The sequence below is a fragment of the Armigeres subalbatus genome, chromosome 2, assembly GCF_024139115.2.
Source record: "Armigeres subalbatus isolate Guangzhou_Male chromosome 2, GZ_Asu_2, whole genome shotgun sequence".
Taxonomy (NCBI): domain Eukaryota; kingdom Metazoa; phylum Arthropoda; class Insecta; order Diptera; family Culicidae; genus Armigeres; species Armigeres subalbatus.
Window position 1 is genome coordinate 284048489 of NC_085140.1, and position 12763 is coordinate 284061251.

At 41.9% G+C, this 12763-nt stretch overlaps 1 protein-coding gene across 3 annotated transcripts in view; it reads right to left on the reverse strand.

Moving 5' to 3' along the window:
* Nucleotides 1-12763, reverse strand: part of LOC134212337 (tyrosine-protein phosphatase Lar) — a 612250-nt gene that overhangs the window by 109067 nt on the left and 490420 nt on the right. The gene's annotated exons all lie outside the window — the stretch shown is intronic.

Consider the following 12763-nt stretch of genomic DNA (forward strand, 5'->3'; position numbering starts at 1 on the left):
ACTCAAAGTATGAGGAAGTAGATAATCGATAGAAAATAGAAAATCAACAGATTGGAAGTCATTCGCTGCACAATGCAATGGTTGGCGGATTCGTTGAATTTCACGACATAATTCGATAGCTCGAAAATTATCAGCGCTAGAGTTTTGACGTGTTCAGAAGAAATAATTTACAAGAAAAGATCTATTTTTGGTTTCTAGTTTCCATTGGGGTGGCCCTTTGGTGACAACTTTTTTTAGTTTTTCGAGTTAGGGGATCGTACTTTTCTACAAAGTAGTAGTGAATTTAATTCAGCAAAACATAAACTCCAATTGCTCCAATGGTGACAAATTGTCGTCAAACGTCGCAAGCCAGGTTTTAGAATCAACAAGAAAGGTTTCTCCCGGAACCCAACATGATGTTTGATGCACGATGTTTCGAAATGTGACTAGACGGATCATATACCCTCAGAGCACATTCCTATGAACTTATTTTGCAAAATCATGAAGTTTGATACATCGCATACCGTATTCCTGGCTCGATCAGGAAGTGGCTATTTTTCTCGGGAAGGAATGTTACCCCAGTACTCCCAACAATATGTTTATGGATATTTTAAAATAACCAGTGGCCTTAATAACCATAACCAGTGGCCCTAAAACTATATAAATTTTGTGATAGCTTGCAGAAAGCAAAATCGATCGGAATTCGACAAGACGGCTGAGAATCATCATTTTGAAAAATTAGTTTTCTATGAAATTGGGGAAATGTAAGTGTTGGAAAACGAAAAGAATTTGCAATGGTACCTTTTGTAAATGTTGTTGGAGCCAATAAAATTTCTTGTCCAGAAATTTAAACAAAACTTTAATTTCATCATTCCATCTCGTTCTCTGAGAAATAGAAATTTGTTTTACATACATCATGATATAACAGACTATGTCGAAAATGATCCTTTGAACAAAATGCTGTCTTGTTATAACAATTTCAAGTCTATAGAAAAAATGTTCGATAAGAATAGATCATAAGTACTGTTGTAAACAAGTTAAAACAGTCTACAAACGTTTGAAGACAATATATATCTATATAATTACAAATTAGTTTAGGTTCCCTTCTTGACGATTACCGTTAACCGATGACGGTTAACCGATTTGCATAATTTTCTTCCTAATCGATTCGTCTTGGGATCCGTAAGGTTTGCATGTACAAAAAGTTGGTTAGTTTAACGGGGAAAGGTGAAAAAATCAGTAGAATGCAACTTTGGGTCAGTGGTTGAGGAAAGCAAAACAATCGCATGAAAATTGATCTAAACTGCAGTGCTGCAAATAGTTCAAAATAGGCCGTTAGGCCGAAGGTCATTAGGCCGAATAGTCATTAGGCCGAATGAAAACTGGGGAGTGAGAAGTGAGTAGTGCGAAGTGGGGAAGAAGTTGAATGGAAGAAGAAAAACTTAATTCACCGAGTGGTGATATTGCCTTTCTCGCATTTAGCCAAGACACCAACCTTATATGGCGCTTATATAGTTCGAATCTATTTTCTTAATAACTTTCAAACGCAATGGTCGATCGTTATATAATTCAATAGTGATCAACAAGGCTTTTTCCCCTGTCGAATGCAACTTGCTGCGAGAAAATCGGTTAAGAATTACTATATGAAAAAGTGGCTAATATTTTTCGGTTTTCGTGTGCACACATACACACACACATACACACGGACAGAAAGACATTCGTTCAGCTCGACGAGCTGAGTCGATTGGTATATAACATCATGGGTCTCCGAAACTTCTATAAAAAGTTCGATTTTGGAGTGAAATGATAGCCTTTCGGTACAACTTTGTTGTACGAGAAAGGCAAAAAGGAAAAATGAGGAAGAAGTAAGAAGGAAGACGGAAGAAGGAAGCAGGAAGAAGGTAGAAGGAAGAAGGAAGAAGGAAGAAGAAAAAAGGAAGAAGGAAGGAAGAAGAAGGAAGACGTGAGAAAGAAGGAAGAAAACAGAAAAAAGAAAAAGTCGAGTCAAGTACGAGACACTGAAGACGGCCCTACTGTTGAGGTCGAAATTCGTATCTGTCAAGATACAATTAAGTGGTGGAATTCAATGGGATTGTACAAACTCGTCTTATGACAAGAGAAAAAAGAAGAAAGAATTAGGAAGAATGAAGAAAAAAGAAGGTAGAAGGAAGAGAGAAGAAGAAAGAAGGAAAAACGAAGAAGGAAGAAATAAGAAGAAAAAGGAAAATGAAGAAATAAGAAGGCAGAAGCAATAAGGAAGAAGAGAGAAAGAAGAAGAAGGAAGGAAGATGGGAGATAGAAGGAAGAAAACGTAAGAAAGAAGAAAGAAGAAGGAAGAGGAAAGAAGGTAGAAGGAAGAAGGAAGAGGAAAGAAGAAAAAAAGAAGAAGGAAGAAGTAAAAAGGAAGAAAGAAAAAGAAAGAAGGAAGAAGGAAGGAGGCTGAGGAAAAGAACAAGAAGGAAGAAAGAATAAGGAAAAAGGAACGAGGAAGGAATAAAGAAGAAGGAAGGAGGAAAGAATAAAGAAGAAGGAAGAAGGTAGAAGGAAAAAGGAAGAAAGTGGAAGGAAGAAGGCTGAGGGAAGGAGGAAGAAAGAAGAAGGAAGAAAGAATAAAGAAGGAAGGAGAAAAAAGAATGAAGAATGAAGAATAAAGAAGAAGGGAGAAGGAAGAAAAAAGCGAAGAAGGGAAAATGAAAAAGAAAGAAGGAGGAAGAAAAAAGGAATAATTGAGAAGGAAGAAGAAAAATGGAAAAAGCAACAGAAAGAAAGAAGCGACAAGAAAGAAGAAAAGATGGAAGGATAAAAGAAGAAGGGAGAAAGGAGAAAGAAAAAGGCAAAAAGAAGAAGAAAGTAGAAAGAAGGATGGGGAAAAGAAGAAAAAAGAAAGAAGGAAGAGGAAGAAAGAAGAAGGAAGAAGAAAGAAGGAAGAGGAAAAAGGAAGGAAGAAGGATGGGGAAAAGAAGAAAAAAGGAGGAAGAGGAAGGAAGGAAGAAAAATGCAGAAAGAAGAGGAGAGAAGGGAGAAGAAATAAGTAGCAAAGAAGAAGAAAGAAGAAAGAAAAGAAGGAGGAAAAAGGGGAGAGAGATAGAAGAAGGAAGATGTAAGAAGTGAGAAGGGAGAAGGGGTAAGGTGAAGAAAAAACTTCTCATTTTTCACTGTTTACTTCTTTTTGCTAATTTGACCTAATGACCGTTCGGCCTAATGACCTTCGGCCAAATAACTTGACACCTTTATAGCCTGTCTATTGTGAATTTTCATCGGTAGCAATTCTTCCCTTAGCTTGTCAGTGTGGTAAATAAAGTTCTTGATGAGGTAGAAAGATTTGAGATGAGTTTGTATTCTTAACAGTTGTTCGTGCATATAAACTTGAAATTCGTCACTGCTATCAAGTGGTATCTCGTATTACCGTGGGGGACCGAAATCCGTCTACTTCAAGAGCTATCAATAAATTATAGGGAATCTAAAGTAATTAGTTGACACATAATTTTTCTCATCCTGTTCATATACTTGACAGTAAATTTTTAGGCCATTGAGATGAAAAGTAGGCTTTGAAATTAAAACAACATAAATCAAAAACAAATCGTCACCCACCAAACGCATAGTTTCTGACATCATTTTTATGCGTGTAGAACATAATAGCATCAAAATTAAGTGCGGATTAATTTCAAATTGCTATTAATAAAGTAAGATAAGCGGAATACAAATCAAAGGCATCGTTTGTCATGGTTCGTTTTTAACTATTTACAGTGGTAGCTCGGTCAACTAGTCTGCTGCAATTTATATATTGCGTTAAAAATGGCTGTACGAATTTTGATCTTTTGGTTGGAAATCCGTCCACGGTATACGGATTTCGGTTCAAGAGGTGTGGCTTTATTTCATTATTTTATCATATTTTTTTTGGAACTTCTAATGTGGAAATGCGCAACATATTGAAAATAGAAGCCTTCGTGCTCCTGTATAAACTTTATTTGCATTCGTTTTCAAGACCCTTTTCACGTACTAAGGTGCATAAGTGTACGGATTTCGATGCCCCACGGAATACGGAGTTTCATGGCAATTTATAAATAAGTTGTGAGATTAAGTCGCACTGTGTGTGTATACAAACTAACCCCCACTGTCTGGCAGTGATGTTATGGAAGAAAGCTGTCTGTTAAAACAGTCAGATTTAATCCGGGAGTTAGAAAGTGCTAGCTCTACTGCAGTTCCAGTGACCCATTTCAGAGTGCCTGGTATTTCATGTCCACTCCGAGGTCACTATCACTAACAGTAAGCCCCGCCTGGTTATGCTACCGTTTATCAAATGGATAAAGGTAGGGTTAAGCGCTAATTCGTCCATGGCGCTAGCATTCGTCATATCAAATTTTAAATCACTAAATACTCGCGAATCGTAAACTAAAATAATGAACTAATCATCTGGCGAGATAGAAAAAAGTGTACACTACGATCTGCATTCATTTTAATTACATTCCGGTGTTACTTACTTGAAATACAGTTAAATTTAACTTTGCAGCAGTGACTTTTTCACAATTTCCTACGTTATCCGTGCGACGAAGGAAAATCCAGTTCGTTCACTGCTGTAGAAGACGCGCAACACCGTCACCAAAATAAACGTAATTCACTGATTTTCACCGCACTTTTTCACATAAATTTCTCACTGCGCACTAAATAAAAGCAATGTTTATTGCTCAAGTGAATAATAATTGCAAAATAACTGCCGGAAGGCGTTCAAATGATCTGTGCTTTCAAACTTTAGAGCGTTTGAAATTTATTTTCTTCGTCGCCTTGTTTATAGTCGAAAAACGCGTTGCCAAACTGGCGATTTGAACTGAAATAATCTTTTGTTACACATCTGATAATACATCATGCAGTCAATAAAAGTGTGTTTTTCAATTATTTTCCGCTAGTGTAATAAAAGAAAAGTCTTCCAAATAAATATTTTTCATACACACTCGTCATTCACACTAAAATTTCCCACTATCCCAAAAGTTTGAAACCGGAGAAATAATTTCATAACAGAAGTCTGTTGGCAGCACTACCCACGTACATGTTAAGCATGTGTGTTAGTTGTTTGACAGACTGAGGCATTTAACTGAATGGCAGCACAATCGAAACCATTTTTATGCGGTAGAAATGGGATTGCAATAGGAAATTTTTGTTAACTGGAACCGAAAATAAACTTTTAAGTTTGACTTTCAAAATTGACCGAAATGATAGTTATTCTGCATAAAGTCACAGATAAGTCGTCCGGTTATCCAAGAAATGGCTTGAGCTCAAGAACAAAGATTTGCAGTCCTGTTTTAAGTATGGTACATGCTCCTTGTGGTACAGAGAAAGAATACGTAGATGATCAATTTTCCGGTTTCAAATATGGTACATGCTCTCTGTAGTACAAAGAACAGAATGCGTTCACTGCATATGTTCTTGATCATCCAAGAAATCCCTGGATTAAGGCCTTCCGATCTACACGCGTAACTGAAGATCAATTCTCCGGTTTCAAATATGGTACATGCTCTCTGTAGTACCAAGAACAGAATGCGTTCACTGCATATGTTCTTGGTCATCCAAGAAATCCCTGAAGTAAGGCCTTTCGATCTACACGTGTAACTGAAGATCACTTTTCCGGTTTCAAATATGGTACATGCTCTCTGTAGTACAAATAACAGAATGCGTTCACTGCATATGTTCTTGGTCATCCAAGAAACCCCTGGAGTGAGGCCTTTTGATCTACACGTGTAACTGAAGATCACTTTTCCGGTTTCAAATATGGTACATGCTCTCTGTAGTACAAAGAACAGAATGCTTTCACTGCATATGTTCTTAGTCATCCAAGAAATCCCGTGAGTAAGGCCTTTCGATCTACACGTGTAACTGAAGATAAATTTTCCGGTTTCAAATATGGTACATGCTCTCTGTAGTACAAAGAACAGAATGCGTTCACTGTATATGTTCTTGGTCATCCAAGAAATCCCTGGAGTAAGGCCTTTCGATCTACACGCGTAACTGAAGATCAATTTTCCGGTTTCAAATATGGTACATGCTCTCTGTAGTACAAAGAACAGAATGCGTTCACATCATATGTTCTTGGTCAACCAAGAAATCCCTGGAGTAAGGCTTTTCGATCTACACGCGTAACTAAAAATCAATTTTCCGGTTTCAAATATGGTACATGCTCTCTGTAGTACCAATACACGAATGCGTTCACTGCATATGTTCGTGGTCATCCAAGAAATCCTTGGAGTAAGGCTTTTCGATCTACACGCATAACTGAAGATTAATTTACCGGTTTCAAATATGGTACATGCTCGGTATGGCTCGGTTCAGTGTACCATTTTCGTAATAACTTTCAAACGCGATCAACTAGGCTTTGCCTTCTATCGAATAAAACTTGTTGCGAGAAAATCGGCTAAGGATTACTATAAGAAAAGTTGTCTAATGTTTTTCTTAGCTTTTGTGCACACACATACACACACATACACACACATACACACATCCAAGGGCTTGACGACCCCTCCCCATGGCCACTGCGAGTTAGACCGGGACCATCGTCCCTAACCCCTAATCCCAAGGCGTCAAGCGACCCGTGCCGAGGGGATGCATGGCCAGGGGGTGAAATAATAAGCTAGGCCTTTAACGGAGCCTGTGGGGTACCTGGGCACCCTCCACAGTAATTGTCCCTTACCGCGTTATGCTGGGCTCTGGCGTGGTGGACCTTTTTTCCCGAGCAACTCGTGGGACCAAAATGGAAAACCAAGTCAATTCTTCAATTAGTGGTAGTAGTGTAGGCGACAACCCCTTCGCAAGAGGTGGGTTGTTCAGGTCTCCGCCTAGGAGGCCAGAGGCAATAGTCGGCAGCTCAGTGCGCAGCGCCAGCGTGGGTCACTCAACCTTCCTCTCGGCTAGAAAAACGCCGGTAGGGGTTATTGACGGCCCATGGCTTGTGGAGGCGATGAACCGCAAACGCGATGGGCTTTCGGCCTTCGAGGTGGCGACGGAACAGCTGGACGCCATCATCGACTTTGCGTCATCGAAGCATAATATCAGCAAGGACCTCAAGAGGAGCTTGCAGAAACTTCGAAAGTCGATGCTAGACGCCAAGCTGGAGAGGGCGGTCGGGACGGCCAAGTGTAAACCCGTGAAATCGGTGGAGTCGAGGTCTACCCAGACTGAGGCCCAAGGATTCGCGGACTCGGGCAAGGTTGAATCGACCGAAGGCGTGCCAGCGAAGACGGTGGTGCCAAAGTCTACCCAGACTGAGGCTCAAGTGTTTGCGGGTACGTCGGGGGTGACTGCTCCAACGGAGCAGACACAAAAACGGGGGAGACAGTCTCCAGGAGATGAGCTCCCTGGGGCCGCTCCAAAACGCGGAGGGTTACTACCCCGAACAAGGGTAGTGGGGCTGGGAAGCTGAACCCCGGTCTGGTACCTCCAAAACCGGGGGAGGAAGGACCTGGAAAGGTCCGTCCACTCAGGAAAGACGGTGGTAAGGGGTTACGGCAGGCTGAAAGTTCTCAGCCGCACCAGACCAGGGAAATAGAGGGGGATGACGCCTCCTGGACCCTGGTCAAGAACAAGAAGAAACCGAAGACGTCAAGGGCCGAAAAGAAGGCCCAGGCGAATGAGGGTAGCAAGAAGTCTAGGGTAGGCGCCAATCGCTCCAGGGGCGATGCCCTAGTCATCACGGCGGACGAGGCTAAGTACTCGGATGTTTTGAAGGCGATGAGGAGTGACGTCAAGCTCGGTGAACTCGGTGCCGACGTACGTCGAATAAGACGTACCCGGATGGGCGAGATGATACTCGAGCTGAAGCGGGGCGTCTCGCAAGAGGGCGCCGCCTACAAGAAGTTGGCGGAGGAAGTCCTAGGCGAGACGGTCAAGGTGAGGGCACTCACGACGGAGGTGAATCTAAGGGTTAAAGACCTGGACGAGATCACTGAAGTCGAAGAGCTCGTCACGGCACTGCGGCGACAGTGTGAAGTGGAGACGCCCACCGCAGCCGTTCGGCTACGGAAAGGTCCGGCAGGGACGCAGGTAGCATTGGTTCGGCTATCTGTAGCGGACGCCTCCAAGGTAGTCAAGTTAGGGAGCGTCAAGGTGGGGTGGTCGGTATGCCCTGTGCGCATATACGAGCAACCCGAAGTTTGCTTCAAGTGCCTGGAACCGGGGCACAAGCAATGGGACTGCAAAGGCCCTGACAGAAGCAATCTCTGCCGACGCTGCGGATTGGAGGGACATAAGGCACAATGCTGCACGAACCCTCCCAATTGTTTGATTTGTTCCAGCAAAGCTGTGAACAGCAAGCAAGCAAGGGGGGTTCGATGTGCCCGGCGTTTAAGCGTGCTGCAAAATCACAGTGCAGGTAACGCAGCTGGCTTGCTCGGCCTCGCCCGAGTGTTTGGTGTGCGCAGGTTTAGAGGAAACGGCGGAACACGTGTTGTTCGTGTGCTCACGTTTTCGCGCAATGCATGACCACATGCTTGCCACATGTGGTCTGGACACTACCCCGGACAACCTAGTTCGGAGGATGTGTAAAGATGAAGTTGGCTGGAACGCCGTTTTATCGGCTATCGCCCAAATCGTCTCGGAGCTACACAGAAGGTGGCGCGTGGACTCAAGGATGGCTAGTTCAGGCGCAAATAAGAGGTGGTCCAAGGGATTGGAGTCGGCTTCATGGGTCATACCGGTGGTCATGCTCTGTGGTCGAACTCGATCCTTTTATCGAACAAGTGGCCGCGCGAAGAACAACATGGTATCGTCGCTTTCGCGGCGTTGGTCAACCGGGCGGGTTCCGAGCCCGAGGACGGAAAGGGGTCCTCGTCAAGGCTGGGGCAGGCGTAGGCCTCGCGTCGGCAAGTCCCTCTGTGTGCTGGCGAATAGGCCCTATCGCAGAAAGGTCAATTTGGGGTGCACGCGGCATCATCATTCTTGATACCAGTCGTGCAGAGGGAAGCAGACGCGAAGTCGACCCTTCCTACCTTCCGAGGACATAGGGCGTGGTAAGGCCACCTGGAAAGCCGGCAACACGCTGGCACGATACCATGGTGCTCTTCTAAAAAAGCGAGTTACGATGTTCGGTGCTGCAAGGACAGGCAGCTAACCTCGAGGGTGCGTTGTGCACTGGCCCCCCTTTGAAGCATTACTTTCTGGTTGTACCGAAGGGACTATGGGCTTGGCGGCAATTAAAACGGTTTAGCGGGTCGGGGATGTAGTCCTGCCTCCCTCGGTGATCCCTAACCCCGCACTTCCTGGTCAACCCAGCATGTCTGTTGAGCAGATTCCCCCTCCATTGTTTAGGAAGAAAAAAAAAATACACACATGCATACAGTTCGTTGAGCTGAGTTGATTGGTATATAACACTATGGGTCTCCGGGCCTTCTATAAAAAGTTCGTTCTTGGAGTGAAATGATAGCCTTTCGGTACAACTTTGTTGTACGAGAAAGGCAAAAATAATGGGTTCATTATATATTCAAAACAGGCCTTTAGATCGTTGGTTAGGCGTGTCGATCTGAAATGATCCACTTCAGGTATTTCTTGGATATCCGCGAACGGCTTTCATACGCAGTTTCTGTTACTGTGAAACCTCCATGAGTCGATATTGAAGGGACCTTACATTTACAAAACCATCTTGTAGATCATATGTTATGCATGTAGATCTGAAGGCCTCCACTTCAGGTATTTTTTGGATAACCGCGAACGTCTTCCATACGCAGATTCTGTTATATGTACTACAATGGGTATACTGCCGCTAACCGCAAGTCAGACTTATCTGGATATGGCGTCCATATACAGATAAGTCTGACTTGCGGTTAGCGGCAGTATATTGCATTTACAAAACAGGCCTGTAGATCATTGGTTACGCGTGTAGATCTGAAGGCCTCCACTTCAGGTTTTTTTTTGATAACCGTGAAGATCTTCCATACGCAGATTCTATCATAGGTACCACCATGGGTATATTGCATTTACAAAACAGGCCTGTATATCATTGGTTACGCGTGTAGATCTGAAGGCCTTCACTTCCGATATTTTTTGGATAACAGCGAACGTCTTCCATACGCAAATTTTGTTATATGTACTACAATGGGTACATTACATTTACAAAGCAGGCCTGTAGATCATTGGTTACGCGTGTAAACCTAAAGGCCTTCACTTCAGGGATTTCTTTGATACCGTCGTGCGGGGCTTCTTTTGACTCCGGGGGCTACTTTGGATTTTTGATTTTCTAAAAAAGTTAAACGATAAAAATACCAAATTTGAAACAGAAAGTTGCCATCCAAATATCAGCAAGACACTCAAATGGTGATAGTGGCAATTGGGTAGTAATTAACGTTATAATTCTTGTTTCAAAATGTCCAAAGTAGCCCCCGATTTGTCAAAAGAAGCCCCGCACGACGGTAACCGTGAAGATCTTCCATACGCAGGTTCTATCATATGTACCACAATGGATATATTACATTTACAAAACAGGCCTGTAGAACATTGGTTACGCGTGTAGATCTGAAGCCCTCCACTTCAGGTATTTCTTGGATAACCGCGAAAGTCTTCCATACGCAGATTCGGTTAAATGTACTACAATGGGTACATTACATTAACAAAACAGGCCTGTAGATCATTGGTTACGCGTGTAGACCTGAAGGCCTTCACTTCAGGGATTTCTTGGATAACCGTGAAGATCTTCCATATGCAGATTCTATCATATGTACCACAATGGGTATATTACATTTACGAAAAAAGCCTGTAGTTCATTGGTTACGCGTGTAGATCTGAAGGCCTCCACTTCTGGTATTTCTTGGATAACCGCGAACGTCTTCCATACGCAGTTTCTGTTATATGTACCACAATGGGTAAAATAAATTTACAAAATAGGCCTGTAGATCATTGGTTACGCGTATAGATCTGAAGGTTTTCCCTTCAGGGATTTCTTGGATAACCGTGAAGATCTTCCATACGCAGATTCTATCATATGTACCACAATGGGTATATTACATTTACAAAACAGGCCTGTAGATCATTGGTTACGCGCGTAGATCTGAAGACCTCGACTTCAGGTATTTCTTGGATATCCGCGAACGTCTTCGGTACGCAGATACTGTTATATGTGCTACAACGGGTACATTACATTTACAAAACAGGCCTGTAGATCATTGGTTACGCGTGTGGACCTGAAGGCCTTCACTTCAGGGATTTCTTGGACAACCGTGAAGATCTTCCATACGCAGATTCTATCATATGTACCACAATGGGTATATTACATTTACAAAACAGGCCTGTAGATCATGGGATACGCGTGTAGATCTGAAGACCTGCACTTCAGGTATTTCTTGGATAACCGCGAACGTCTTCCATACGCAGATTCTGTTATATGTACTACAATGGAAACATTACATTTTCAAAACCAGCCCGTAGATCATTGGTTACGCGTGTAGATCTGAAGACCTCCACTTCAGGTATTTCTTGGATAGCCGCGAACATCCTCCGTACACATATTCTATTCAATGTTTCACAATGTACACATATCATGTTCAGAACAGGCCAATATTAATTGAATTTATGTTATTTTTATTTAACACGGTATGATACCGCATAAAAAACTAATTTGGTGTACTTGTAGAAATCGCACACCAATACCAACAGATTTATTTGACAGCAATCCATCGAGTTTTAGACTGGACGAATGAAAATTCTCATGGACGTAAACAGATTTTCATAAGACAAATTTGAAAAATTTGAAGGGTATTTCTGATTGCCGATTCTCAATAAACTATGATTTGTTCAATGCGCTAATAGTACACAATGAAAACTAGGAACTCTGAAATACGTGTTACATACAACTTAGTTAGAGTAAATAGTTGGGCTGGCGTATAAATTAGATTTGAAAACCAAGCACTACCTACTACGACGGGAATTAGCTCACTACCCTATCATAATCAAACTTCCGGATTCAACATTTATATAATATATCTTGAATCCAGCGTGCATTTAGTTTAATTCATTTGCTAACATCTAAATAAAGTCCGACATGCAACCAATCTCCATTGATGATCTGAATATACTAATACCTAGAAATAATATGAATAGTATATCTACATTCTTCAAATTAGTTTTGTTCAACAGTAGAAAACAGAATAGGTCGCACTTGCCCCGTTTGAAGGGATAAGTGGGTCCTGAATGTAAAGTTATTCCTTGCACTACCAATATTTTTGTAATTGAATAAATGGCTTTCAACACCTCTACTATTCAACAATGGAAGCATATAATAATGTATCCATGGTTAATGTTCTAAAATAACCAGTTTTCTAAGTATGCGTTAACAATTTTGCTGAACTAGCGTTTTTTTAGGTCCTACTTGCCCCGGGGTACCTTAACTTTCCTGATTTATGCCAAGTACATTGAAAGGCGTAGAGTGCTACCTGATTATGACGATGCCTAACTTTGCAGCTGTAGATTCTACATCAATATGCGGATTGACATGCTATTGTCATATGATTGAAAGGGTCGAGTTCCACTGTATACCATAATCCACTTTTCCTATTTTCACCCGAAATAAATTATATAACACTTCACTGCAAGACTCACGAGACAAAACTCATAGTCTTAATACTTTACTACTCGAGATTAAAGGGACCATATGGAAATTTAATGTATGAGACCTCTCTTGACATCTGGATTTTTTTTGTTATATCTTCATTTGTGTATTTTTTTAAGTTTTACATTAAAATCAACACAAGTTTTGACTTCAGCAGCCACTTTGAATTTTTAGTTTTCAATTTACCATTAACGGTAGGAAATA